Consider the following 27,074-nt stretch of genomic DNA (forward strand, 5'->3'; position numbering starts at 1 on the left):
AAGAGGCTGAGAATACAAGAAGCAAGAAAACACCAATTTTACATGATTTTCTTTTCTTCAAAGTATTGCTAAGTTATACAGGTAGAAAAATGTATTCCTCACCCTTCTCCTTTTCAGTTTTTATCTATTTCTTTTTTCTCTCACCATAGAACAAAATACACTTGCCCAGGATCTTCCTGCTACTAATTCAGAGTTTAGCTCTTTCCCCTTTGAACCTAAATGTGGAATCTTGAGAACAGAAACTCATTTGAAGGATGAGTTATTGGTAGAAAACAAAAAGGAGCCTCATTACCATTACTGAAGCTCAGGAGGCGGGGATCCCCTTCATGCACAGACACCTAACACTTGGCTTCCTGGTGATCAGCTGCTCTCCTTTCTCAGCGATGTCTTCTGTGACCTGCACACAAGACACAACTACACAGTAGCCATCAGGCCGGGCACTGGGCGGATGCTCCCAGATGTGTCTAAACAGGAACACCAAGATGAGAAGCTCACCTCTCCAGGCGTACACAGTTTCCCCCCAAATCCTGCTTGAGATTTCTGTATTCACACCACGCTGGAGTCACTCTCCATTTCTCTTTACTTCCTACAGTAATACTGGCAGCCAAAAAAAACAAAAGGACAACATTCTTACAGTTAAGCATCACCGTGCCCCCGCTTATTATTTAAATGCTATTCTTCCTAAAGCTTGAAAACCCTACCAGTGTAAGGCCCCTGCTGGAAATCAAATGCACCTTTTGTCCAGGCCACCTGCTGGTTCCCCAGCCCAGGGAAATGGGGTGGCAATGGAATTCTGTAGTTCGGCCACGCTGAGCATGATTTGACAGAATGTCCCCAGACACGCCCACTCAAGAGCCCCATGTGCCACACCTTTGCCACTAGCCACATGCTGCTGTGCTGCCAGAGAACCAAGTGGTCCCCGAGCAGCCTAGCTCCCTCCCCACAAGCCTTCACAATATCCTGTAGGCGCTGCCCTAGCTCCAGTCTACTCTGCTGTTTCAAAACCTCTGTTTGAAAGAGGGAATCTGTTTCTCAGGAAATTCTCTGAAGATTGAGAAAGGTAGTCCTCTGAGACATGCCTTTTAGCAGGGACCACAAGAAAGAGAGGAACCTATAGATTTTAAGTGGGATAATAGAAGACGGAAATGTTTTTTATTTCCAGTGAACAGAGAAATAATGATAGACTTTGAGAGATAGGTGTGAATATCCACCAATGATGTGTAAAGTGGTTAAGTGGCCTACAGAGATTAAAGCCCCCCCCCCAGTTTACCCACTGCCCAAAATACACAAATGACACAGAATCTTCAGATGTAAAAGCGATTTTCATTGTTTTGCATTCTGATTGTTTTTTGTTTTTACTCTTTCAACTGGAAAATTATTCCCATTGAAAATTTTCAATCGTTACACATAAAAGGATGGCTCGCAAGGACTGTTCAGTACTTGGGAGCTATGAAAATCTACTTTCGCTCTCCAAACATCTGCCCCCCCACGGGGTTCTGGCTCTGTCTACTGTACTTGCCGTCCAGTGAAAACACAGGAAAGGGGTAATTTCCCACCGACTGGACTCTGTGGTGCAAAGCTGTAATCTTGGGAAGGAGTGAGTAAACACATTACTGAACAGCAGCATGAAAAAACGGGCACGATAGCCTGGTTGTTTCATTGAAAACAGGGAATTAATTGACTGTATTCATATAGATTTGGGTTTATGCACCTCCTAAACACACACACACGCGCACACATGCACACGCACACACACACTATTAAGCCCCAAATTATAGTGGTTCTAACCATCTGATCAATAGATATAAACACACCAACAAAAACACAGTTTAAACTTCATCACAATCATGGTCAATGCACGCATACATAAAAATTTCCCATTAATTTGTTAGAACTAATGGAGCTAAAGAGAAAGTAATATCAGGGACAAAATTTACCTCTTTAAATTTTTTGGGCAGTACACACACACACATACATCTTTAAGAATAAAATAATTCTCTATGTTTGTAGAGGAAATATATTAAGTTCAAAGGAGTGAGTCACTTATCCAAGGTCACGTAGATTTACATAAATGTATGTGTATATCCTACCGGTATAGTACATGCTGATGGGATGGACAGATGGTGAACTGAATTCATACATTTTATACTGCAAAGGACTGATTATATTTTGCTCTGATATGGTGACTATTCTAAGCTTCCATTCTTTATAATTTGCCAATCAGTGCATTAGCTAGAAAATCTATCTAATAATGCCTGTCCTATTTTCTAGATGTTTAATATAGCCACATGTTAATTTTACAATTTAAAAATATTTAAAAATACCACTTGTTGTTAGGTAATGGGTATTAACTTTACAGCTATTAGTTTTATTGTTACTTAATAAGGAATTTCTGCAGTTAATTCATTTTATGACCCTCTAAATTTAGAAAATCCTGACCTGACCATATGATGAAGGCGAAGCACATATTGTGTTATCCTTGCTGAAGAATGTGTAGCAAAAGGATTAAAAATGAGACCACATATGTTTGATAGCCCTTTCAATAATCTATCTAAAAAATAATTAATATCGGTTTCATTAGGTGTTTTTTTTTGCTATGACCAAAGCCAATTAATGCTTCAGAACTTAAACAAACAATGAAATTGTTGGCAAAACAGCATTGAAAAAGAGAACTGTCAGTATTTCAGACTCCGTGTATGCTAGTTGATTAAATTATTAAGAAGGAGACTGCTTAAAGGACATTTGAAATATGTATTGTGGTAAAATTGGGAATTCATAATGAACAAAATACTTCGTGTAATGACATATTGAATTGAAGAAGACTAAATAATGAAAAAAAAGAAGGAAAGGAAATCTGAGGTGAGTTTCATGAAAGGAGGCTGTGGTGTTGGGACTGTGCCTGGGGTTGCAGAGGCGCTGGGACCTGTAATGATGTAAAGCACCTTCATCTTTTCCATCAATTCCCTTTCTCATCTTCTTTCTCCTGGACCATCATCCTGAAACCTGGTTCTTCTTCTCAGCAAAATGGTTCAGGGACCTATCTCATCCTATAATGGAATGGGAGAGATAGGTGTTAGTATCCGCTGATACACAGGCTCACTGAGAACCCCATTTGTGGCAGGTGTTCTACGCATATTGTCCCATTTAGCAACATAACCACATAACTAATCTGCAATAAGGTAATAGTCTCCCCACTTTACACATGAGCCAGTCCAGGCAGACGTCCTTTAAATACTTTCCGTAAATTATAGCCAAGTAAACACTAGAGAAAACCCTTGAAACCAATTCCATTTTTTTCTCCAGTGCTTAGGCTCTTTCCATCACATCACCCAATTCAACATAAAGAATTTAATATATAATTGCTCAGAAAGAGTCACATGGAAAGGACAATATTTAACCAAAGGGAAATAATCTTTCAGAATGGAAGCTGAGTCTTTATGACAGCAATTTGTTTGGGAGAGCTGCTTGGACTGTCAGAGACTTTGAAGCACTTTTCATGCAAATCACATGTCACTTGTCTCCTTTTACGCTCCATCAGTTCTCAAAAAGTGTGCCCTTGAAACTCCTTTATACCCTTTACATTTATAGAGGACCCCAAAGATGTTTTGTTAGTATGAGTTATATGTAATGTGTTGGAAATTAAAACTGAGAATTTAAAAAATATTTATTTAATAATGCATTTTAAAATCACAATAATAAAACCATTACAAGTTAATGTGAATAACATTTCAATAACTGTAATTATTCTCCACATTATAAAGAAATTCAGTTAGAAGACAGGCACCATTTCACGTTTGCAAATCTCTTAAGTGATAGAAGATAGCTGGATTTTTCCATCTGCTTCATTATTCTGCCTGTTGAATGTGTTGTTTTTGTTGTATATAGATTAAATTCCTGCCCCCAGAGACATATAATTGGAATACAAGAAGTATTTCAATAGCTAATTCATGTATTTATGGATATTCGTCTTTGACACTAAACCCAAACTCACCAAATGGTTTCTAAAAAGATTTGTTCTGACGTGGAAACTGAAACCATATCAATGCATTTTTCATACTCTTTTACATGAAAACTGCTGGGTCTTGATTGTGTGATATCATGCACTGGTCATTTGTAAAGTATTGGCTCACTGACTTATGAAGATCTTCCAAATGGTGAAATGTTTCATTACACAATTTCAAAAAGATCACGTGTTAATATGAACACTGATTTCATCAGAAAAGTCTTCAAGTATTGGAAAAGTCTCAAGTTCACGGTACCATATCCAAATTTTCCAGGATTTTAATTTTCACATGAAAGCTCTAATTTTCTCATTGGCCACAAATACTGTCAGTTTCCTTTCTTGAAGTGACAGGTTCATTTCATTCACTTTCAAGGAAGTATCCATCAAACACCCAAGTCTGAATATCTGTACTTTCATCTCTGAGTCATTCTCCAAATAAAACTGATGTCACATGGGAGACATGTCCAATCTAGCTTGCAACTCAGCTGCACAGACCGTTTCCCCGAGACACCCAGTGCTTTGTGGAACAGTGGAAGTGCTTTATGCGCACTTCCCATTTTTTATTCCAAAATAATGAAAAGACATATACTCAGAGATAAAGACTTAATAACATTAATGTTTTGTCCTGCTTCAGCAGGGACCTTCTTAGCTGCAGCTGGCTTTTCTTCCTTTCTGAGTGTGTGGTGGTGGAGGACACCGTGACCACAGTTTGCTGTCACTGCTTGATTTTTTTCTACCATTGCTTTTGCATTTTAGTGAACAGTTATAAAAACACTGTGGCGGGTGCTCAATGTCTGTTTTTTAATGAATGAATGAATACAAATATGTTTGTGGGCACCTCTTGCAGAGTTGCTATGGGACATCAAGAAAAAAATTGTAAATAGCAAAAAATACACACATGAAAAATACTTGAAAGTTGTCATGTCTAGTCCATTCTAATCTCTTTCATTTAAATTCAGGAACTATCTGGAATCAAAATGCCTTTTATTTGTTTTATATGCGTTCCCTTACTCACCCCCTCTTTCTGCACTTGCCTGTGCAGGTCCTACTAATAGATTAAGTCAAAGGGGTGTGATCAGATGGAATGATGAGCCACCTGTGGGGTTATGCTTAGGTGGAGTCATCAAGGAAAGACTTAAACTGAGGTGACCGAGGCAGATTTGTTTTTTTTGGCATTTGATGTGGAAAATCATGGAGAAATGGTAATATGATCCAACCTCTGTTTCATGGTGCTTACTCAGGTGGTAGTGTGTTGGATGGATTAGAGAAAATTAAATATATTCCATACATAAAAGGATGAAGGTCTGAGTAAATGAAAAAAAAAAAAGATATTTTAACTTAGAAAATGATCATGCGGACCACTGAAAACAGGAATACTGCTGTAATCCTTTTCCTAGCAGACGTAAGGAGGAGTGACTTTACGGTATTGGACTTGCCGGGCTGCTCTACTCACATCTGAACCGAGCTCTGGTGGTTCCTTTTTGGTACAGAAGTAAAAGAAACACAAGTAACCATTACTGGTCACAGAGAACAGATTCTCCCAGAGGACAGGTGTCTTTTCAGCAAATACCTCGGTTTATTTACTAGCCAGTGAGAAGCACATCCCTTCCCGTTCTCAGCTCCTGCACAAGGGCCTGTCCTTTCAGGATGTGCGCTTTGTGCTGTGGACCCCGATTCCTGTTTGTTGGTAGCCTGGCGCAGTCTGCACCCAGAGCGCTCCTGATTAGCACAACACTCACAGCAGGGCTGCAGCCTCGGCTCTGTCGGGTTCAGAATCATCGCAGCAGCTATTTTTAAAATGCTGTAATTAAACACAGTCTTGCAGTAGGACTGCTGATTGTCCCAGTGCTGTTCGCTTTTAGACATTCATCAATTCACTGTTTAGATTACATGCATAGTACACTCACGATTATGATATTTAAAATATCTAGTGTTTATTACTTGGCACGCAGCAGGCACTGGGGTACACACTTTAAAGCCACCGTCTTATAAAATTTGGATGTTCACATAAACCCCAGGAGGTTGCAGATGAGAAAAATTCATATGTAGAGCTTAGGTGATTTACCTGAGGAAGCGATGGAGCTGGAACCACACTCAATCTTAAATCCAACAACCATGTGCATTCTTCTTGAGAAGACATTTCTGCTGTTTATAACTAAGCATGTGTGTAAAATGCAGGTGAGGTAAGGTGCACATCTCAAGAACATAGTGTACATATTTTCACACAATTTTATTTTCAATAAAGTTAAACAATTACACTTACATGTACTCAGTGGGTTAAATTAGTATCATTCATAGTGAAAAGAGGTTATTTAGACAGTTCCTGAGGACTTGCTATGTGTTAGAAGTAACTTTCACCTCTCAGGGCAGAGCCAGGGTTTGAACTCAGATGTTCCGATACCAAGTCTCTGTTGTGAAAGTGTTATTAGTGTCAGCCACTTTAAGAACTGATTTTATTCTAGTGAAACTGGAGAATGAGTGCATTTCTTGTTTTACCTTGAACGTGTCAGAAGAGAAAAACAGGACGAGGGTTTTGTGTCACATGAAGTATTTGATAGTAAAATATGAATCTGTTCCTTTGCTTAGTGTAGAGAATGAGAACCCACAACTTTGTGTGATTCCTCGCCTCCAGCCTAAATTGTTTTCTTTTTTCTGTTTTTGGAAACACAAAATAATTTTTTTCTGATAATCCTGAGAATAATTCTGAAAGTTCTTAGAAATGAAAATTAAAATGAGGTTAAGGGCCTCACACACACCTGTTTTCTTGTTTTTATATCAACTCTTACATCTGCAAATCTGTGACATTTCCTGGGGTGTCTCTCCTGTGCAGTGGAACTAACACACCTGCCCCACACACAGTTTGCTCCCAAGGGCAGGGCCTTTGTGTTTATTCCTGCTCATACCGCAGCTCCCGACAGTTAGAACAGTACCTGGAAACTCGTTTTCCTATGTTTTCCCAACTGGACAACGTTCTCTTGGTGGTATAAAGAGGGAAGGCAGGAATTAGTAAGGCTAGAAAATGATAAACCACAAAATAAAAAGACATTTGTTCAAGACCATCAATTTTACTCCAAAAATTGGGAAAATAATTATTTTTATTGTAAAGAGGGATCACATTATTGAAAAATAGGATGCAAAATGTACAACATGAGGATTTAGTGAACTAGAACAGACTTCACAACACAAGGTCTTAAGGACACTGACAGAAATGTCCGTCTTCCTGACATTTATGCTTTTGTGAGATCCCCAAACTTATGGTCAGGAGACAGCACAGAAAGATCCCACTCCATAGAAAAGGAAGACTGGCCATGTGCTCACCTTCCATGTCATCAAGTCCTTGAGAAATCAGCATAATAGGTAGTCTCCATGGACACTTAACACTAATTTTATTAGATGGGAACTTTGAGTATTAAAGAGACCCTATAAGAAATTGTTATGTTCAGGCCACTTGTTCTTCATCCTCACATAAACTAAAATACCAGTGTATTGAACTACAGTGTGGTAACATTTAAAAAATTACCTCTAAAATTAACGTTTTAATTGTGGAATTTATACTCTTTATGGTAGGATTGAAAACTATTGTGACACCACTTCTGGTGGTATTAGCTTTCTATTACTGCATAACAAATTACCACAAGTTTAGCAGTTTAAAATGGCATCCATCTGAGGCATCAGCGCAGTTTCACAAAGCCCAGAGTTTTCCAATGGGAAAGCCACCGGAAGGTCCCAGGTTGTTTTAAGGTCAGGGCATAGCACATTGTAGGAACTCTTACGGGCTTGTCCAGCTGGCCTTTGCAGTGTGTGCAAATGACCCATGTTCTTTGAGTGAGAAGTTAACAGCTCAGTCTTGGTCACTATACGTCTGGAATAATCCCAGTAGCCCTCTGAAGTACAGAAAATGTTTCCATACAATTACTGTTGAGGAAAATTAAATTCAGATTAAGGAACTCACTAGATGCCTGATGGTGCGTCATCACTCACAGTGAGGAAAGAGGCCTCAAATTGAACGTTTTGATTTTGCTTAAGCTAGGCTTTGCATCTTGTTCACCAGAACGTAAAAATCATTGCTAAATATTACAAATAAGCAAATGAAGTACACTGAGATCTTCAGGAAGAAAGCAAAGAGTGAGAAATAGAAGTCTCTTCTCATTGGTTAAAATTATGTAAGTTGTGGTGCCATCTTCTCTAAAAGGAACAAACTGGTTCAGGAATTAGAGAAAATGCTGTCTGTCATACAAAGGATGCAGCCACAGCTCTAAATTTCCAAGAAAGTAACCAGCAAAACGAGGGGTGGTCGACTGACAGAGGCCTCCTCCCAGGATGCTGTTTTTTACCCCACACATCACTTCTGTTGTTAACAGTGCCCTCAATAACAAGTCAGTTAGAGAAGTACGTTATGTACAGTTGTACTTCGTACACTCAATACATTACTTATATTTCTTTTCAAATAAATTATTTGCATTTTGCCACACTCTTCGTCTCCGGTAGAAATACTTGTGGACTCAAGTGTATTCTCAGAAAACAAGGAGGCTCCTTCAGGGTACACAAGAGAGTTTAGACCATTCTCCACTTTGAACATCAGACAGACATGTCCACTTAACTTGCTTTGATTAAAAGCCAGGTGTGTTTCTTTCAATATCTGGATCCTCCAGACCACTGCTGGGAGCTGGAAGTCAAGGAGGGACTCTGCCCAGAGTCTCGGAGCAACATGATCCTACCAACACCTTGATTTCAGAGTTCTACCTTCCAGAATTGGGAAAGAATGAAACTCTGTTGTTTTAAACTACCCAATTTGTGGCAACTTGTTATGGCAGCCCTGGGAAATTAATACATACTCTACGAAAGTTACAAGGGATTTTAGCTTCAGAGTCTTTACACAGAGTACTCAAGAAGACATTATGAAAGAAAAGGAAAAAAAGGCAAACTAGATCATGAAAAATAGAAAAACTGCACAGCTTCATTCCTCAAACTTTGTAATTAAGCCATGCTGAAAATTTTTGAAGCGATCTGCTGCCTCTGAACTTGCCCTTCTCATCCCCCATCAAGTCAGGGAAATCCTCAGAAAAAGAATATTTTAAATATAGTAAAAGTCTTAATTGGTCTCCTTTGGAAGAAGCATCTGAAGACTTCAAAACAGGGATTGACTGAAGATCGAGACATCTATTATATTTAACTCAAATGACTGGCCTTCTAAAGAAAAATAGCCTTGGTGTGGGAGTTGCAGAAATTCAGTAAAATATTCAAACATCGTTGAGAGAATCAGTGACATTTTAACAAGTTGTATTTCTCACTTAAGAAGTAGAAAATACACATATTTTTTTTTTTTGTGTGAAGAATATCTGCACTAAAGCTGGTCTTTGAAGGGATGATATCCTGTTTGTCCTTAAAGTGCTCACAATGACAACTGTTGCTAAACATAATTCACTGTGTAAGTAGTCAACTGCCTCTCTTGAACTAAAGGCTAGTATATGAATGGAAAAAAAAAAGTGAGACAATTCCATGTTCTGTCTCCAAAGACGTCGGACGATTAGGTGCTAAATCGTTCAATTTAAAGTGAATTAAATATAGTTATTACTAAAAAACAAAATGATGCTGGGCGCATTCATTATCTAAGCCACTCCCTAAATCAATGCACAGTTGCTGCTATTGTGTGTTAGTTTCCTAGTCACCCCTGAACATAGGCCCAGTTCTTCCAGCAGAAAGTTTTTTCTGGGAGGGAAGTGCTGCCCCGTGAGCACTTCTCCATTCTAGTGTCTTCATTTATTATTTATTAAGTGTAAAATTTAGCAGGGCAACCTGAGCCAAAACATTCAATTCATTTGCATGAAAGTGGCTTCTTTATAACTTTATTCCTTCTGAGAAAATTATAGGAAGCAAAAATAAATAAATCCCTTAGAAATGAAGTAGCTGACACATCACATTTTTTAAAACTGTGAAACTTTCAAAGTAGATGACTTATGATTTTTCATCCTCAACAATGCTTTTTGCCAGAATGCTGCTCCATTTGGAAAGAAAGCTTAACAGAGCAGACACTCGTGTTTAACAGCAGCATACTACTAATTCATTTCAAAATCAGTTCAGATTTGCTAGCAAAAGGGGAGTATAAGAAGACAATTTTCAAGTCGTCTTTTTTTGTAAAATTGTCCATTTTTTATTTAAGTCCAAAAGGTCATACAAAATCACAGTAATCCCCAAAGGGTCTCTAAATATGAAAGCTAGCATAGTGTAATAAAAATATAAATGTTTTGCCACAAGCCTACATCACTTTCAAACATAGGACTCTGCAGTCTCATCCAAATTGATACAATAGGTAAACCAAAGCAAGTAAAAAAATTGTTTAATATATGTAATTACCCCTCATTTTAATCAGCGGTTCTTAATATGTAGTTTAAAAGGAGAAACAGAGGGACATGATTGAAACCGCACAATTGGTTAACACACAGCCACTGGAATACTATGGGTGCTGGACGACTGATGGGCTTTTCTAAATCACAGACTATGATTAATACAACAAATTATGCTAGTAGTAGTGCTGAAAATGGCTTTATTGACCTTAGGGAAAAGCATTTAATGATAGTGTGGGCAAGTAGACTGCTCTAAGATCAATTCCAGAGGAAGCACATCAGCAGCAAAGTTGTTGGGGAATCTCCTTATCTGTGAATGCAGTCTATTTCCAAACCACATAGACTTACTTACACCTTAGGAGATTCAAGATGTTGAGCTGGCAAAAACAAATGTTTGCCTTACAAATGGAGAGATGGAGTCAAAATCATCAAAATGACAGGCATACGTAGATGTGGGAAATTAAGAGTTCTAGAATAAATTTAATTTTAAATTAAATGAATGATTCTACTTTGGCAAAGATGGAGTAACAGGAGCCAGACGTATTCTTCTTTATGAAACAATTTAAAAACTGAAGAGAATATATGAACACTGGACATCAGGAAATAAAGGAAAGTGGTCCTTGAAAAAAGGGAGACAAATAAGGTGAGTCCTATGGTTGCCCCAGTTTTCTTCATGGCCAAGTGTCCAGGCCACAGTGCAAGGAAGAGGGCCAAACAGAGCGTAGCAAGTTCCCTGGGCTGAGGAGAAAGGGCTGAGGTTTTAGGGAGGCTGGTGTGAGTCTGTGAGACAGAGCAATGACATGCCGAGAGCAGTCCATGGAGAGAGTCTGGAGGTCTGGGGGGAACCCTCTAGGAATCTCCAGCTGAGTACTGATAAGCTCATACATGTATGAAAACTATGTAAAAGGAAGAGAGGAAACAATCCTGAGAGTGGGGCCAGGAATAGGGCGTGTCCCACCAGTGAGAATGGGAAACTTTATGGGCATTGGACTGCATTTTCAAAAGGTATTGCGGAGCAAGGTTACACTGGACTAAGGCTGCCTAAGAGAATTGAGAGTAAGCTCTCTAGTGGATCCAACTCTTTCCATGTAACCTATCTACATTCTAGAACAAATGTCAAGAGTATTATAGGAATGAAATAATACCTAGGACCCAGTAAGGTAAAATTCACAATGCCTGTCATCCAATAAACAATACTGGGCAGGCAGAGAAGCAGGCAGATATGACCCATGTTGGGGGGAGCAATCCATCAACAGAAATAGATGCAGAAATGACACTGATGATGGGCTAGAACATTAAAACAACAAACAACTGCAGTTATGTTCCACACTCTCAAGAAGATGCAAGAGAGGTTGAGAATGCTAACTAGAGACCCAGGAGTTAAAAAAAAATAAAAAATAAATAAACCAAACTGATGATCTGGAGATTGAAACTATGAGTGTGATATTACTCTGAAACAAACCTAAGGAAATAAAACTACTAACCAGTATCCTTCATTGATATAGATGTAAGACTTCTTAATGGAATTTTATCACATTGAATCCAACATAATACAAAAGAGATAATACCTCATGATCAAGTAGGGCTTATTCCAGGAATTCAATTTGGTTGGACATTTGAATAAATCGATCTATGTAACTCACCATATTAACAGATGTAAAAGAAAATCCATAGATAGGATCATCTCAATAGATGTAAAATTCAATACTCTTTCCTGATAAAACTTCTCAGCAAATAGCAATAAGAAGGAATTTCTTCACACTAATAAGGGAATCTGTGAAATGTCTAGAGTTAATATCACACTTACTGGTGAAAGACTGATTCCCTAAGAATAGAAGCAAGAGCAGGATTCTGCCTGCCCCAACCCCACACACTTCTGTTCACCTTGTGTGGTGGTCATGGTAGTAGATGAGGAAGAAAAAGAAAAAGCAGCCAGATTGGAAATAAAGAGGTAAAATGATCTTCCTTCATAAATAACAGGACCATCTACATAGAAATCCTATTAAATATACAACAAAAAATCTGGAGGGACTAATGAATGAGTTTAGTGAGGTTGCAGGACATAATATTAATATATAAAAATCAATTATACTTAGGAGCTAAAACTACAAAACTTAGGAAAAAACAAAGAACAAAAGCTTCATGACATTACATTTGGCAATGATTTCTTAGAAATGATTCTAAAGGCACACACACAAAAGAAAAAAAAATAGACAAATAGGGCTTCATAAAAATTGAAACCTTTTGTTCATCAGGGCATACTATCAACAGAGTGAAAAGGCAACCCATGAAATGGGAGAAATATTTGAAAACCATAGATCTGATAAGGGATTGATGCCTAGAATATATAGAGAACTCCCAAAATTCAACAACCAAGAACCAAACAACCCTATTCAAAAATGGACAAAGGACTTGAATAGACATTTCTCCAAAGAAGACATACAAATGGCCAATAAGCCCATGAACTACATCACTCAACATCACTAATCAGTAGGGAAATGCATTTCAGAACTGCAGTGAAGTATCACTGCAGACCCATTATCATGGCTACTGTCAAAACACCCAGAGAGTTACAACTGTTGGTGAGGATGTGGAAAATTGGAACTCTTGTGCACTGTTGGTGTGGATATAAAATGGTACAGCCTCTGTGGAAACAGTAGGACAGTTCTCCAACAAGTTAAAAATAGCAATTATAAAAAAAATAAACCGAACTGATACTCTAGACTATAAAAATAGAATTGCCATACAGTCTAGCAATTCAACTTCTGGGTATATACCCAACATCAGGAAGCAGGTCTGGAAGAGATAGCTGCACCCCCATGTTCATAGCAGCATTATTCACAGTAGCTAAAACATGGAAGCAACCCAAGTGTCCCTCACAGATAAATGGATAAACAAATGTGGTCTATACACTACACTGGAATATTACTCAGCTTTAAAAGGGAGAAAAGCCTGACACAGGCTATAACATGGATGAACTTGGAGGACATTATGCCAAGTGAAATAAGTCAGTCACAAAAAGACAAACACTGTTTGAATCCATATATATGAGGTACTAAAATTCATCAAAATCATAGAGACAGAAACTAGAATGGAAGTTGCCAGGAGCTGTGGGAGGGAGCAGTGGGGAGTTGTTTAATAAGCACAGACATTCAGTTTTACAAGACCCAAAGAGCTATGCACATGGCTGGTGGAGATGGTTGCATCATAGTATGAATGTACTTGATTATTGTTGAGCTGTAGATTAGAAATGGTTAGGATGGTAAATTTTATGTTATGTATATTATACCACAACAAAAAATTGGGGGGAAAATGTACTTCTGTATACTAGGAATAAACATTCAAAAATTGAAAACAAAAACAAAAACAAAAAACAAAGAAACAAACAAACAAACAAACAAAAAGCATTGCAGAAGAATAAAAAATATGAAATACTTAGAGACAGACCTAATAAAATATATGTAAGTCCTGTACACTGGAACAAAACATTACTGAGACAAATTAAAGAAGACTTAAACAAATGGAGAGATGTACTGTGTTCCAAGATTGGAAAATTCAATATTGTGAAGATAGCAACCTCCACAAATTCATCTATAGAAATTCATGTATTCTCAATCAAAAGCTCTGCAGGCTTGTTTTTTTTGTTTTTGTTTTTTTTTTGTTTGTTTTGTTTTTTTTGGTTGTTTTTGTTTTTGTTGGTATTGTTTTGTTTTTTCTTTTGTAGAAACTGACAAGCTGATTCTAAAATTTATGTGAAATTGCAAAGACTTATAGTACCTAAAACAACTTTGAAAAAAAGGGCAAAATAATGAAAGACTTATATTACCTGACCTCAAAAATTATTATACAGCTATAGTAATCAAGAAAGTGTGGTTTTGGCATCAAGATAGGTTAATAGATTCATGAATCAGATGGCAGAGTCCAAAGAGAGACCCACACGTATATAGCCAATTGAATTTTGACAAAGATACAAGGGCAATTCAGGGGAAAGGATAGTCTTTCAACAAATGGTATTGTAGCAATTGGATATTCATATGGGGAAGACAAGAAATAAAAATTAGTCAAGGATTAACCAAAAATGTGTCACAGGTCTAAATGTAAACTTTAAAGTGTAAATTTCTAGACTATAACAAAGGAGAAAATCTTTGTTTCCTTGGGTTAGGTAAAGATTTCTTAGATATGAGCTAAAAAAACTGATCCCCCCCAAAAAAAAATCAAAAATTGATGTTAGACTTCAACAAAATTCAGAACTTATGCTTTTTGAAATGTACTATTAAGATGGCACATGAGCACATGAAAGGTGGTCAACATCGGTCATCATTATAGAAGTGAGAATTGAGACCACAATGAGATGCCACTATCAGCTTGTAAGAAGGCATAAGGTTAAACAGACTGACCATCCACATGGTGCCAGGACTGGAGTAAGGCAGGAAGTAGAGGTAGGAGGGTGGGAGGGTAAGACCACAAAGACAGCAAGTCTCGGGGGACCCATGGCTTGTAGTTGCCACGGGCACGCTAGAGCTGAGAAGAAAGCTGCAGTCAGAAAGCGGGATGCTTACAGTGGAGATTATTGAGGGGCTGTCATTATTGGTAACGACAAGGTCTCTGGCACGGACTCAGAGGTGAATGGCTAGGGCAGGCTGAGCACAGCAGTTTAAAACATGAGAAGCTAAAATTCTAAGGTTATTTCTATGTGTATGGAAATCAATAGTAATTAGGGCTAGAATAGTACTGAAGATAGTGATAGGGAGTCAGAACATGAAAACATGGAGATTAGAGGAGGGGAGACCCACAAGCTGGTGATGGTAGGAGGCAGGTAATTACAACACTTAGGTGTGTTTGAGTGTGTGTGCATGTGCATGTGTGTGTGTGTGCGTGTAAGTGTGTGTATGTCTAAGGAAAGCAAGAGGTGCTGGGGCTAAAGTAGAGAATATTACCAACAAAAAAGTGTCCTTATTAATTTACATTCAAATATGATTGAAAATATACAAATAAAGGGATGTTAATAAATAGCCATTTTAATTTACACATCAAAACTGTATTACCTTATGGGTTTAAGACACAAGGTCAATATGTAATTTATCCCCAAATCTTGAGAAATAATTGATGGAAACTGAAGCTATTGAAATGCTACACAGGCAGCATGGACTTTCACATAATAATCCATTTGGGGATTGTCATATACTTTATTAATCCATGTCAAGAAAGCTGGACCCAAATCTACTTTCAGTGTACTAAACAACTAGCTTCCCAGTTATTACAATTGGAAGAATATTTCTCATCAGCAATGACTGGCTAGAACCTGAACCCTCTACAAAAATAGGTGTTATAAGATTGAAAGCCAATTGTGTTCAGCTAGCATGTTAGAGAACTACAGAGAAAATCCTAGAAGTGGCATTCTTCTGGGAAAAACAAACTCTGTCTGAACATACATTTGCTCATACTGCTGGGAGAGTTCATTCTGTCCTAATAGAAGATCTCCTAAGCTCCAGCTGAGGTCCCATCTTCTCTGAGAAGCAGCCTTCCTTTCCTGGCTGCCCCTCACTCTGTTCTCTATATGAACACCTGGGCCATTTATTGACTGTATTGTTTTTTGGAACCCAACTATATCATAGCTCATATTAGTATAGAAACCAGTACTTAATATAATAGTGATACTTACTGAGCACTTACTACATGCCAGGCCTTGCCCTAAATGTTTTACATTATTCAATATTTTATTCTTATAATAATCTTCCTATTATTATTATTATTACCATTATTTCTAATTTACAGAAGAAAATAATTTAAAAGAAAAAACTGACTTAGTCAAAATTGTTCATGATTGGGATTCTAATATATAAGAATAATTTTTAAAATGAAGATATGAAGAGTTTGCAAATATAGAGTATGAAGGAAACTTTCACCCCTACTGAGGGAAATGCAAATTGGCACCATCATTTTAGAAAACAGTTGGGCATTCTTCAGAAATGTCAAAGATTCTGTCTTGACTGAGCTATTCTACTCTTGGAATGTACTCTAGAAAGACTGTTGACCTTGTACAGCCAGATCAACATTGAAGTATATTTATTCCAGCAAGGTTAATACTGAACAAAAGAAGAAGACAATTCAATAGTATAAAAACTGTGGAATATTCATGTAATGGACCATTACACAGCAATGATGACTGAACAGGAAGCAACGTGGCTGAATATTACAAACATAATATTGAAGGAAAGAATTAAGAGGTGAAAGAATACATACAGTATAATTCCATTTACCTAATGGCCAAAACCAGGCAAAAGTAAGGAATGCTTACATAGGAAGTGTCTAGAAGGGAAGCTCAGGTGCGGAAGATGCTGGGCGGAATGTCCTCTGGGGCTCCAGTCACGCTCTGCACCTTGACCTGGTCATTAGAGCGTTCCCATTATGACATTTCCATGGCATGACATTGTACAAATAAGAAATGGTACCCAGAATACAACCCCATCTGGAATATGGTGCAATGCCATATACTTGTCAACATCTGGCTGATTTAATTAAAGACAAGACAAACTGATGGTGATCAGTAGTTAACTGCCAAGGAAAAGTTGATTGTGAAATAAAAGCTACAATCTTAGAATCTTCGAGTGGAAGGGGACCTTTAAACTTTCTAGTTGAAATCTCTACCTAATTATGAATTCTTCTACCTGGACAACCATCATACAACCCAGATTGGAAAATGTCAAACAATTAGGTAAGCCAATCTTCATTATGGAACAGACCTAAGATTTAGAAGATACAATTCCTTATCTTAAATTAATTATTTCTCTGTAATTTCTCCACATCGATAGAAATTCTTCTTAAGGTACAGGGCGGAAAAGCTGTTAATACAATGAATTTTTACCTATAGATTATTTATTCTCTTGCCTCAAATTTGGACAAGAGGAGAGTTTAAAGTGTGGAATACTGTATTGCAAAACACTGAAATCAGATTATGATTCCATTCTTTTAATAGAGACAAATTAAATATATATTTTTTACTAACATTGTGTTATAGACTCAATACGCACTGCCAAATTCTCATGTTGAAACCCTCATTCCCAATGTGATCCTATTGGGAAGTGGGGTCTTTGGGAAATCATTCTGTCAAGAAAGTGGAGCCCTTGTGAATGGGATCAGTGCCTTTATAGAAGAGACCGCAGAGATATTTGTCTCTGTCTTTGTCTCTGTCTGGCTTTCTGCCTCTCTGTACCTCTGTCTATCTCTGTCACTCTCCTCCATGTGAGGACATAGTGAGGTCACAGTCTGCAAACCAGATAGAGAGTCCTCACTAGGAACCAAATGTGTCTACACCTTGCTCTTGGACGTCCCAGACTCTAAGACAGGAAGAAATAAATGTTTGATGTTTAATCCACCCAGTATATGGTATTTTGTTACAGCAGCCTGAGCTAAGACAGTCTAAACAGCATAATGTTCAAATGAATACACAGCTGGTGTCAAAGATTTTAAGCGCTTGATTTATAATCCATTGTATAAAATGACTCAAACTTGCGCTTGCCATTCTGTGGTGCTATGAAAGCAAAGTAGCATAACAAAGCAAGAGAAAGGGACAAAGAGAAACACACAAGCCCTGGTTGCATCTTTTGATCTACCTTTAGAATCTGTGTTTTTTGTTTTGTTTTGCCCATTTTCTGTTTTGTTCTCTTTTGTTCTATTTTACCTGGTTTGGGTGGTATATAAAATCATCTCTGGATATCCATATAAAGATAAACTCAAAACCCCTTACGAGAATGGACATGCACACCCATTAAATTATGAATGAGCAACAGAGAGCAAGAGATGGATACTCAATAATCTCTGTTGTATGTGAAGAAGTGTTTCTCTTTTGAAAACTCTGGTTGCTTCATGCATTGACTTCATAGAGAAAAACAATCCATTCATTCTCACATGCATGCATTTCCTAAGGCTGCTATAACAAATTATCACTGGGTGCCTTAAACCAGCAGACATTGATTCTCTCACAGTTCCGGAGGCCAGAATCCAAAATGAAGGCTCAATAGGCTTTGTTCCCTCTTGGGGGCTCAGAGAAAGAATCTGATCCTAGCCCTTGTCCTGGCTTCTGGTCGTTGCTGGCCATCCTGGCATCTCCTGGTTTGTAGATGCATGATTGTAACCTCCACCTCTGTCTTCACATTGCCTCCCTATGTCTCCTCTGTGCATACACAGAGAGAGTCCATGTATTTTAGTTTATGGCTTTAAATTCTGGCTTTATTTATGCAATAGAATCAACATCATACAAAACCTTTTTTATAAGTCTGAAGTACAGATATCTCTTATACAACAGGACATCCAACTCTAGCAAAGGTCTGTAAGAAGAAGGGTTTTCTTCTTACTGGGCTGGATGGAAGAGTGACTGTAACATCAAAATCTCCCCACCTCTTTTTAAGTCTGTTTCTCTCTACTGGTGTGTTAATTAGCACAGGTTTCTGTGTTGTTCAATGCTGTACCCTCAGTAGTGCTGACACGGGATTGCAGCCTCACCCCTGTGTTTTAATGAATGCCTGGATGAACACCTAATGGGTCCTGTCCCTCCAGTAGGGGTAGGGAGAAGAGTTAAGGCATGTTCCCTGCTAGCTTGTGGAGCTTCATGCACACCTACGAGAGATGGTGTGGCTGGGAGTCAGAGGGTTGGGGGGTGGAGGGGCTTCTTTGTAGGTGCTGCTAAATTGCCTAGAGAGCTCTCAGCAAAGGTCCCAAATCTCCCAAGTTGCAGTAACTTGTTAGGATACCTCTTCCCATTCTAAACAAATATTCACTTTAGTACCAATATTTTATTCATGACTTTGCTCTTCTTTTTAAAGAGGATTCTAAGAACTGTATAAATTTTAGGCTCCTCAAAACCTGGCTCAGCCCCAAATGAGAAGTAAGTAATATTTTTCTGGAGAACTCTGTTCCTCTTGTTATCGCTTCCCCACTTTTTACTTTCCAGACTTCACGCCTTTCTCCTTTCCTGCCTTCTCCCCATCTCACAGTGCTGCCTGGACACCCAGTAACTTAAGTCTTCAACACCGTGTGCAGCAATCTGAGTAGGAACATTTGTTACCGACAATACATGACTCAATTTGGTGAGTATTTATCTCCCTCCCAGCTCTACAAAACCATGCACATTTTCGGGAGTCTCTCCGTTGGTGTCATTGTGGCCTCCGGGTCCCAAGTCCCACTCTGAATAGAAGCCTAGAGGTGGCACTTCTCCTCCCTCTCAGTTACTAGTGTATGAGTATATGGCCTATGGGTGCCAATCTCAGGCCTGAAACCAGGATTTTTTTAAAAATTTTATTTTAAAGAAGAGACACAAGGAGCCAGTGACTGTTGAGAATTATTCCCAAGTGACTGCAATATGAGGGTCCATTATGGGGAAAGTTACCAGGGCCAATCTCTAGACCTAACAGATTACCTCTTGGGTGAGTTGATTTCCTCTGCTTCTTCACTCATTCTCCCAATTTCCTGTAATTTCTATAAACTACCTGTTACCCTTCTAACAAATTCCTTTTCTGCTTAAGTTAAAAGGATTCTCTTTCTTTTGCTTGCTTGCAAGAATTTGGCCAAAACCCTTCTTTGACACCCGAGAGAACATGTAGCCCAATCTGTCTCGCTCTGCAGCAGGAAAAGACAAGGCTGCTGAGAGAGGCTGAGGAACTGCCCACTCGGCAGAGCTTACCTTGGTACTGATGTTCCAGTGACTCCAAGTCTAGGTCACTTTGCCATTCAGACAAACCCAAGAGTGAATCATATCTAGAGTAAGTCAACTATTTTATAAAACAGAAGCCTGTTTATTGTGAATACTGTATGGAAAGCCTGGCTTCTCTGGCCCTCTGCACAAACACTCAAGATCACTGGAGAGCACTGCTGAGCACTGCTCACACTGGCAGTAACAAAACAGAAATGCTTCCCAAACCTTCTCTCCACATGTCTTTACTCTTCTTCTTCCCATCACCTGACTGTCCCTCACTTTCCAGGATTTGGGGGATGGAAAGAGAGGAAGATGGGATGAACTGTTTTCTCAATGATGGGAGGCAGACGGATTGTCAGTCATACACACGTCACCAAAGCAACCAACGAGCAACATGTGCAAGATGATTTAAGGAGAGTACTGACTAAGGGGACACAACATCCTTGAACTAGCATGGAGAAAGGAGAACAGAAGTTGGTAGCAGACACAGTGGTCAAGTGTTTGGTGTGGCCACAGAACAACTGGAAGGAAACAACACAGCAAAAACCTGGAGTGCCACCCCAAGGATGCCAGAGAACAGTGTGCTCTAAGAAGGGCATGATCAACAGGGTCAACCCTGTGGGAAGGTCAGGAGTAGGAAGACGAAAACAGGGGGACAGATATGGAATCTGCTGTGGATCACATGCTGTGTCCCCCCAAAATCCATATGCTGACTCCTAACCCTCAGTGTGGTGGTGTCAGGAGGTAGGGCCTCGGGAGGTGATGAGGTCATGAGGGTGGAGCCCCAACAATGGGATCAGTGCCCTTATAAAGAGCCCCCTGAAAGCCCCCCATCCCCTTCGTGTGAGGACACAGTGCAAAGATACCTTCTATGAACCAGGAAGTGGGTTCTCACCAGACACTGAATCGGCTAGGGCCTTGATCTCAGACTCCCAACCTTCAGAAACGTGAGAAACAAGTGCCTGTTGTTTGTAAGCCCCCCGGACTATGATATTCTGTTCTAGCAGCCTGAGCAGACCAAGACAGACACCAAGATGGTCTGAGGATCTTATCAAGAAACTGCTCTTTGGCACAGACACAGTAGAAGATTGGCATGAGTTGAGTAGACGATGGGAATGTGAAGGATAAGAAGGCATATGGCTGCTCCTTCTAAGAAACCTACCACTGAAGAAGCGGTGGAGATGGTGGGTTTAAGCAAACAACACCCACAGCTGGAGAGTCTTCCACGCAATGCCACTCACCTGTGAAGACAGACAAGAGTCAACCCACTGTGTTCACACTTCAACACGGTGGGAGACAGGTTGGCAGTTCCTCAAAAGGTTAAAAATAGAATTGCCATACGGCTCAGCAATTCTGGATGTGCATCCGACCCGTCTTGTGGATGTGCACCCACAAGAACTGAAACCGGTGCCCCACTAATGCCTACATGAACACGTATGTCAGCATTGTTCACAGCAGAAAAGGGTGAACATAGTCCAGATGTCTGCCTGTGGGTGAAGGGACAGACAAGAGCAGGATCTGTACATGATGCAGTATAACTGAGCCATAGAAAGGAGTGAGGTTCTGATACCTGCTACAACGTGGATGACCCTTGAAAACACTATGCTGAGTGAAAAAAGTGAGACACAAACAGTTACATATTCCATTTATATGAAATGTCCAAAATAGGCACATCCATAGAGACAGAAATTTAGTGGCTGCCAGGGGCTATGGGAAGGGGGCTGAGGGAGTGAATATTTAATTGGTGCAGGGTTTTCTTTCGGGTGGTGAAATGTTCTGAACTAGATAAAGGTGATGATAGCACATCAGTGGGAATGTACTAAAGGTCACTGGTGTCTTACACTTTAAGAAGATTAAAACGGTGAATTTTATATATGAATTCTAATGCTATGAAAAAACCAATCAGTTGCTTTTTAAAAATTATGTTGACCATTAAATCTTGAGATTACTTAGCGATGGACATGTTTTTTGGTCTAAATGTTTCAAAACTATAGATTCTTAAACAGTCTCTAGAAAACCTTGTAACCTGAGAAAGGTTAGCCTGATGAATTTCTAAATCATACACATGAGTTTCCAACTGATTTTTTTAAATCATGATATAGTTCGTAGTCTCTGAACTGGGAACAAGGGAATATTGAATATTTTAAATCAGAATTCCAGAGACTTGTTCTGTGAGAATCAGAGGCTAAACCACTCTATTAAAGGTGAAGTGGCCGATGTGCCTCTAAATATTATATTTGTAAGGAGAGCACTGGCTTATGGCCACACTCACAATCAGGCTGGATTTATCATGTATGACCCACCTATGCTGAAGAAGGGTCTGAAACATGTGGGATACCTTGGTGAGCGCACTGACCTCTCATGGTCACTTATGCTGTATAATCTCAGGAGTGTTCATTTCCTCTCCCCCAAATACACGCTCACAGCTAAAATCTGCTGTTAAAGACTGTTGGCAACTGCTGACGTCTTCCAGGATTCTCTAATAAGGTGTAACTTTTTCTGGAGAGGGTGGTAACTTATGCACTGTAAGCACCATCTGCGTAACTCCCTGAGGGTAGGGGCTCAGGGGACTCTGCCCACTGCAGGGCACCTAACAGGAGTGGGGGTGCACAGGGACCCAATGCCTTCCCCGGACTCCCAGGGACCTTGGGTGGCTTGAACATCCCCCTTGGACACTCCCACCGCAGGCAGGCTTGTGGCCTGACTTTCAGTCCTGGAGCCTGGAAAGGGTCTGCTTGGACAATGTCCCACCTCTTATTTCTGACTCTGGTTTTCCCTCCTTTCCCTCATCTGGGAGAAAGAAAATCTTGAGTGCCAGTACACCTGAAGCCCCTTCCTTTGGCACAATGACATGTCCCGTCGGGTACCGGTGTGGGAGGAAGAGCTGAATCTCTGCAGAAGCTTATCTGTCAACAAGTCACCCAGGGAGCCCAGCTCAGCGCCAGTGGGGAGCGAGGAAGATACCACAGAGCACGGCTGATGAAGGCTCCTTCCAGGACTCGCCCACTCCCAGCCTAGTTGTTTCTGTGGAGAACATCCTCCAGGGCCTCAGCTGAGGAGGATGACTCATATCAGCGGGTATTTTTAGGAATCCGGTAACTCACATTCAGCTCAGAGAGGCAGGGTCCAGTCCAGAGGAGCCCCGAGCCGTTACACACATGCTGTTCTGATTGCTGTAATTGTGCCCCGGTTTCTTGGTCTGAGGATGGCGTCATCTCCCTAAGCAGAGGGAAACAGACAAAGACTATTGCCACAACAAGGCACTTGATAAGACGCTGAAGAAATCAACGCCAGAACAGCATTACATTTATCTTTGCAGCATCACACCTGCTGTTCCAAGCTCGTCTTGTAATACTTGGTGAAATTTTGCAAAGTCACTCCTGGGCATTTTAAGGATTACTTTAAAATATCAGCACTGGTCTGAGAGGCAGGGTCTATAAAGTTAAAACACATTTTTACACAGATTGACTCCAGAGGTGTTCATATATTCAGACCATTAGAATGGAACAAAATGGGACAACAGTTGCTTCCCTGGGGAAGGTGCTGACACAACTTGGGACCCTTTTCCCTGGACAGCTGAGGATCTCCCAAACACCCCTGACTGTGTACATATATGCACATGCAGGAATGTGTGGGTTTTGTATGTTTCATATTTGTGTGATTGTGTGTGTATGGGTGTTTACTGCACTGACTAATGTGTGGGTATGTGTGTGTATGTATATACTGTGCGTATGTGTGTGTATTTGTATATGTGTTAGCAGGCATGTGTATTTGTGTATCTCTATGTGTATTTATGTGTATGTGTATGTTTGTGTGTGTGTATTTATCTGTGTGTGTTTGGTTGTGTATTTGTGTGTAGGTGTGTGCGGTATAGGTTTTCGTGTTTGGGTATGTATGTGTGTGTTTGAGTGTATACTTGGTTGTGTGTATTGTGTATATCTGTGTGTGTGACAGTTACTAAATACGCATTCCAGTAAAGTACACATTGGTCCACCCAGCATCCTGTGGGTGAGTGAGCGAGTGGCTTGCAGAGTTTTCAAAGCTGAGAAATGGAATCTTTGTTTCAGTGTCAGGACAAGGAAATGGTGCTGTCTAGTGCTCGGGGAGTAATGGTTCAGTTCGGTGTGGGCTTACGATGGTGGTGAGAATTTCTCATCTTCCACTAATGATCAAAGGCCAAACAAAACAACATGCAGATGTAAAAAAAAAAAAAAAACACAGAAAAAACAGAAAACCTTTAAACATTTTGGCTGACCTCCCGATCATGGGATCATACGTCTCTCACCCTCGCTGCTCTCCTCCTCCGTCTCCCTGTGAATCCAGGTGGCTTTCTGCCGGTGGGCAGAAGCTCTGACCATCCTCCCCACTCGAATGAGTCTGTGCTGACTAATCCTCTCCCAGGTCGGAGGGTTTAGCACACTTCTCCAAATGGAGCTGAGATGGCTCAGAGCTCTCCCAGTGGCATTTCACAGCCTTTTCCCTCTCCCACCGTCAGTATTATTAAAACAGATGGTGCCTTTCCACTCCAGCAGGGAGCTACAACAACCAATTTTAGAGAGTAAATTGGAAAGTTGATGTTTCCTTTTAAATAAGCCAAGGATAACTGATCCAGTGCAGCCAAGAAAGAAAACCAGACCTCAGATTTCACCCTGAATTCCAACCACTCTAGCCCGTTACCAAAAAAGAAAGAAGAAAACACCACGTAAGATTCTGACACTGAAACTCTGACCGCATTCCTCCATGTTTCAGTGCGGGCGAAAAGCCAACATAGCACATTGGTGCTCTGATGGCACTTTTGGCCTGGCCACAAATGGGAAAGTATTAGATAATTCACGCAAAATCTCGTTTTGGTATAATTCCCAGCCGCGTTTCCAGACTCAAAATATCTGACTAACCTGGAGAAGCAGCTGAACACTGGGGTCATAATTTTGTCCATAATAGTCACTCTTTAAGAACTACTAAATATTAAAATGAACTGCCCAAACATCATTGTGCTAAGTTACAATCAAATGCTCCCCCTTACAAATGGGATAAGAAATAAAAAAAAAAACAAGTGTACTAATAAGTATTTGTCCTCTGGTTTTCATAGGTGGAATGTCTGAACAGCCTGTGTACTTAACGTCATCACTGCCCTTCTCCCCACACCCCACTGATGGCCCACTGCTGCAAGGCTTCCAGGGATGTGTGGTGTCGCCCACCATCAGAACGTCCAGGGCTTCACGTGCGTATTTTCCCAGTCATTGTCACAGAGCTCATGATTACGGGGGGGGAAAAAATACTGCCATGCTGCACAATTTTAATCTTATGTCATACATTAAATGCAGCAATCAATGCGATATGTTGTTTTTGTACAGGAATAAAAACATTTGAAAGAAAATCTTTAACCATGCTTGTAAGTCGAGGGTACTCTGAGTCCAGAGCACCATGAAACACTGTTGTATTCCAACTCAATGATTCAGTACCTCTGGGCACCCACCCCTCCATCACACAGTAATCAAGGTAACAATACACTTTTGTAGCTGGAACATTCTGTAAGGTTAAAATGATGCAATCTGTGAATTACAAAGCCCCAGACTGTCACACAGAGATGGACTTCAGATTTTCTCACCATTGTCTCTGTAGGGTTCATTGTCACTGTGTCTCACAGAGTTCAGCTGCCCACGAAGCACTGAGGCACAAATGATGAGAACCACTCTGGCCCCAGGTATTTTTCTAGAGAAGTGACGAGAGAAAAACTAAAACCTGCCATTCAGATTTTAAAGCTCACCCATAATTATGATACCTAGTCATCACAACTTTTAACATTTTGCTATATATCCTTTTAATCAAATTATCTTTTCACTTACCAAACTGAGATTATGTTATTCTGTTTCATAATTCACATTTCATAGTAGGATCAAGCTATATTACAAAACAAACAAACAAACAAACAAAAGGAATGTGGTCTTGGTAACATTTGCATTTTGTTATAAAGATTAACAACTGGTTTGGGCCTTTGTTTCGATGGTGAGTCTTCGTTTTTATCCAGTAATCAGTCAGACAGGACCTTTACATTTCTAGGAAGTGCCTCTTGTTCTGTTACATGTCCCATCCTGATTCCATAGAAGTCTCATGTCTTGGGCAGCTCAGGCTGCTATAACAAAACACCACTGGTTGGGTGGCTTCAACAACAGACATTTGTTTCCCACAATCTGGAGGCTGGATCCAAGCTCAAGGTGCTGGCTGATCTGGCTGCTGGTGAGGCCCCCTTCCTGGCTTGTAAAGAGCCACCTTCTCACTGTGTCCTCACATGGCACAGTGAGAGAGCTCAGGTGTCTCTCCTCTTATAATGGCACTTGCCCATCATAGGACCTCTACATCTAGGACCCTATCTAGCCCTAATTGCTTCCAACAGGTCACCTCCAAATACCATCCCACTGGGAGTTAGGTTTCAACATACGGGTTTTGAGGGCCACAGACATTCAGCCCACAGCACCTTAGCATGGTGGACCATAAAATACAAATGTGTTCATTGGCTCTGAATTCATTGAAAAGAGGAATCATCAACCCTCCACATCTAACACGAACCAGGGAAGCAAATACATAACAAAATAATTTCTACAGAAGAGCAGTCTTTTAGACATAAACTTTGTGTTTAGTATGTTCCCTGACACTTAATTGATTATCAACAAATATATATTTTTTTTAACCAGTAAATGAATAGTGCTGAATCTCAGCGAACCTAACAGGAGGTCATCTATAAAGTCCAATTAAGCTAATTAAATGATTTAACTTCATGAATAGAGTTTAATGTTTTTTCATTTTTGTACTAAAAAATATCTGCCAAAAACTGACAATGTTGTTTTAGCATGATTGATATTGGACAAGCCCTGCTGACAATAAGTGGCCATTAACTTCATTTACTTCTTGAAGTCAGTCCTTCTACAGATTCTAAGATTGTATCATCAGCATAGAGGAAAATATTTATCTTCCCATTTCTTATGTTTATAAATGGTCTTGCTACAAGTTTGGTGATGTATTGAAAATGTGAGTAGGC

The 27,074-nt window shown here is 39.8% G+C and overlaps 1 long non-coding RNA gene across 2 annotated transcripts in view; it reads left to right on the top strand.

Moving 5' to 3' along the window:
• The window catches only part of LOC141570042 (uncharacterized), a 56,070-nt gene extending 30,661 nt beyond the window's left edge, over positions 1 to 25,409 (top strand). Inside the window, exon 3 of one of the 2 annotated variants that reach the window (XR_012493793.1) lies at positions 25,128 to 25,409. This is a non-coding gene — a long non-coding RNA (uncharacterized LOC141570042). Of the gene's footprint in view, positions 1 to 149; positions 4,937 to 25,127 lie in introns of those variants that run through there. The other variant, XR_012493794.1, reaches the window with a different exon arrangement.
• Positions 25,410 to 27,074: the final 1,665 nt, after the last annotated feature.

This window comes from Rhinolophus sinicus, linkage group LG02 (assembly GCF_036562045.2).
Source record: "Rhinolophus sinicus isolate RSC01 linkage group LG02, ASM3656204v1, whole genome shotgun sequence".
NCBI lineage: Eukaryota > Metazoa > Chordata > Mammalia > Chiroptera > Rhinolophidae > Rhinolophus > Rhinolophus sinicus.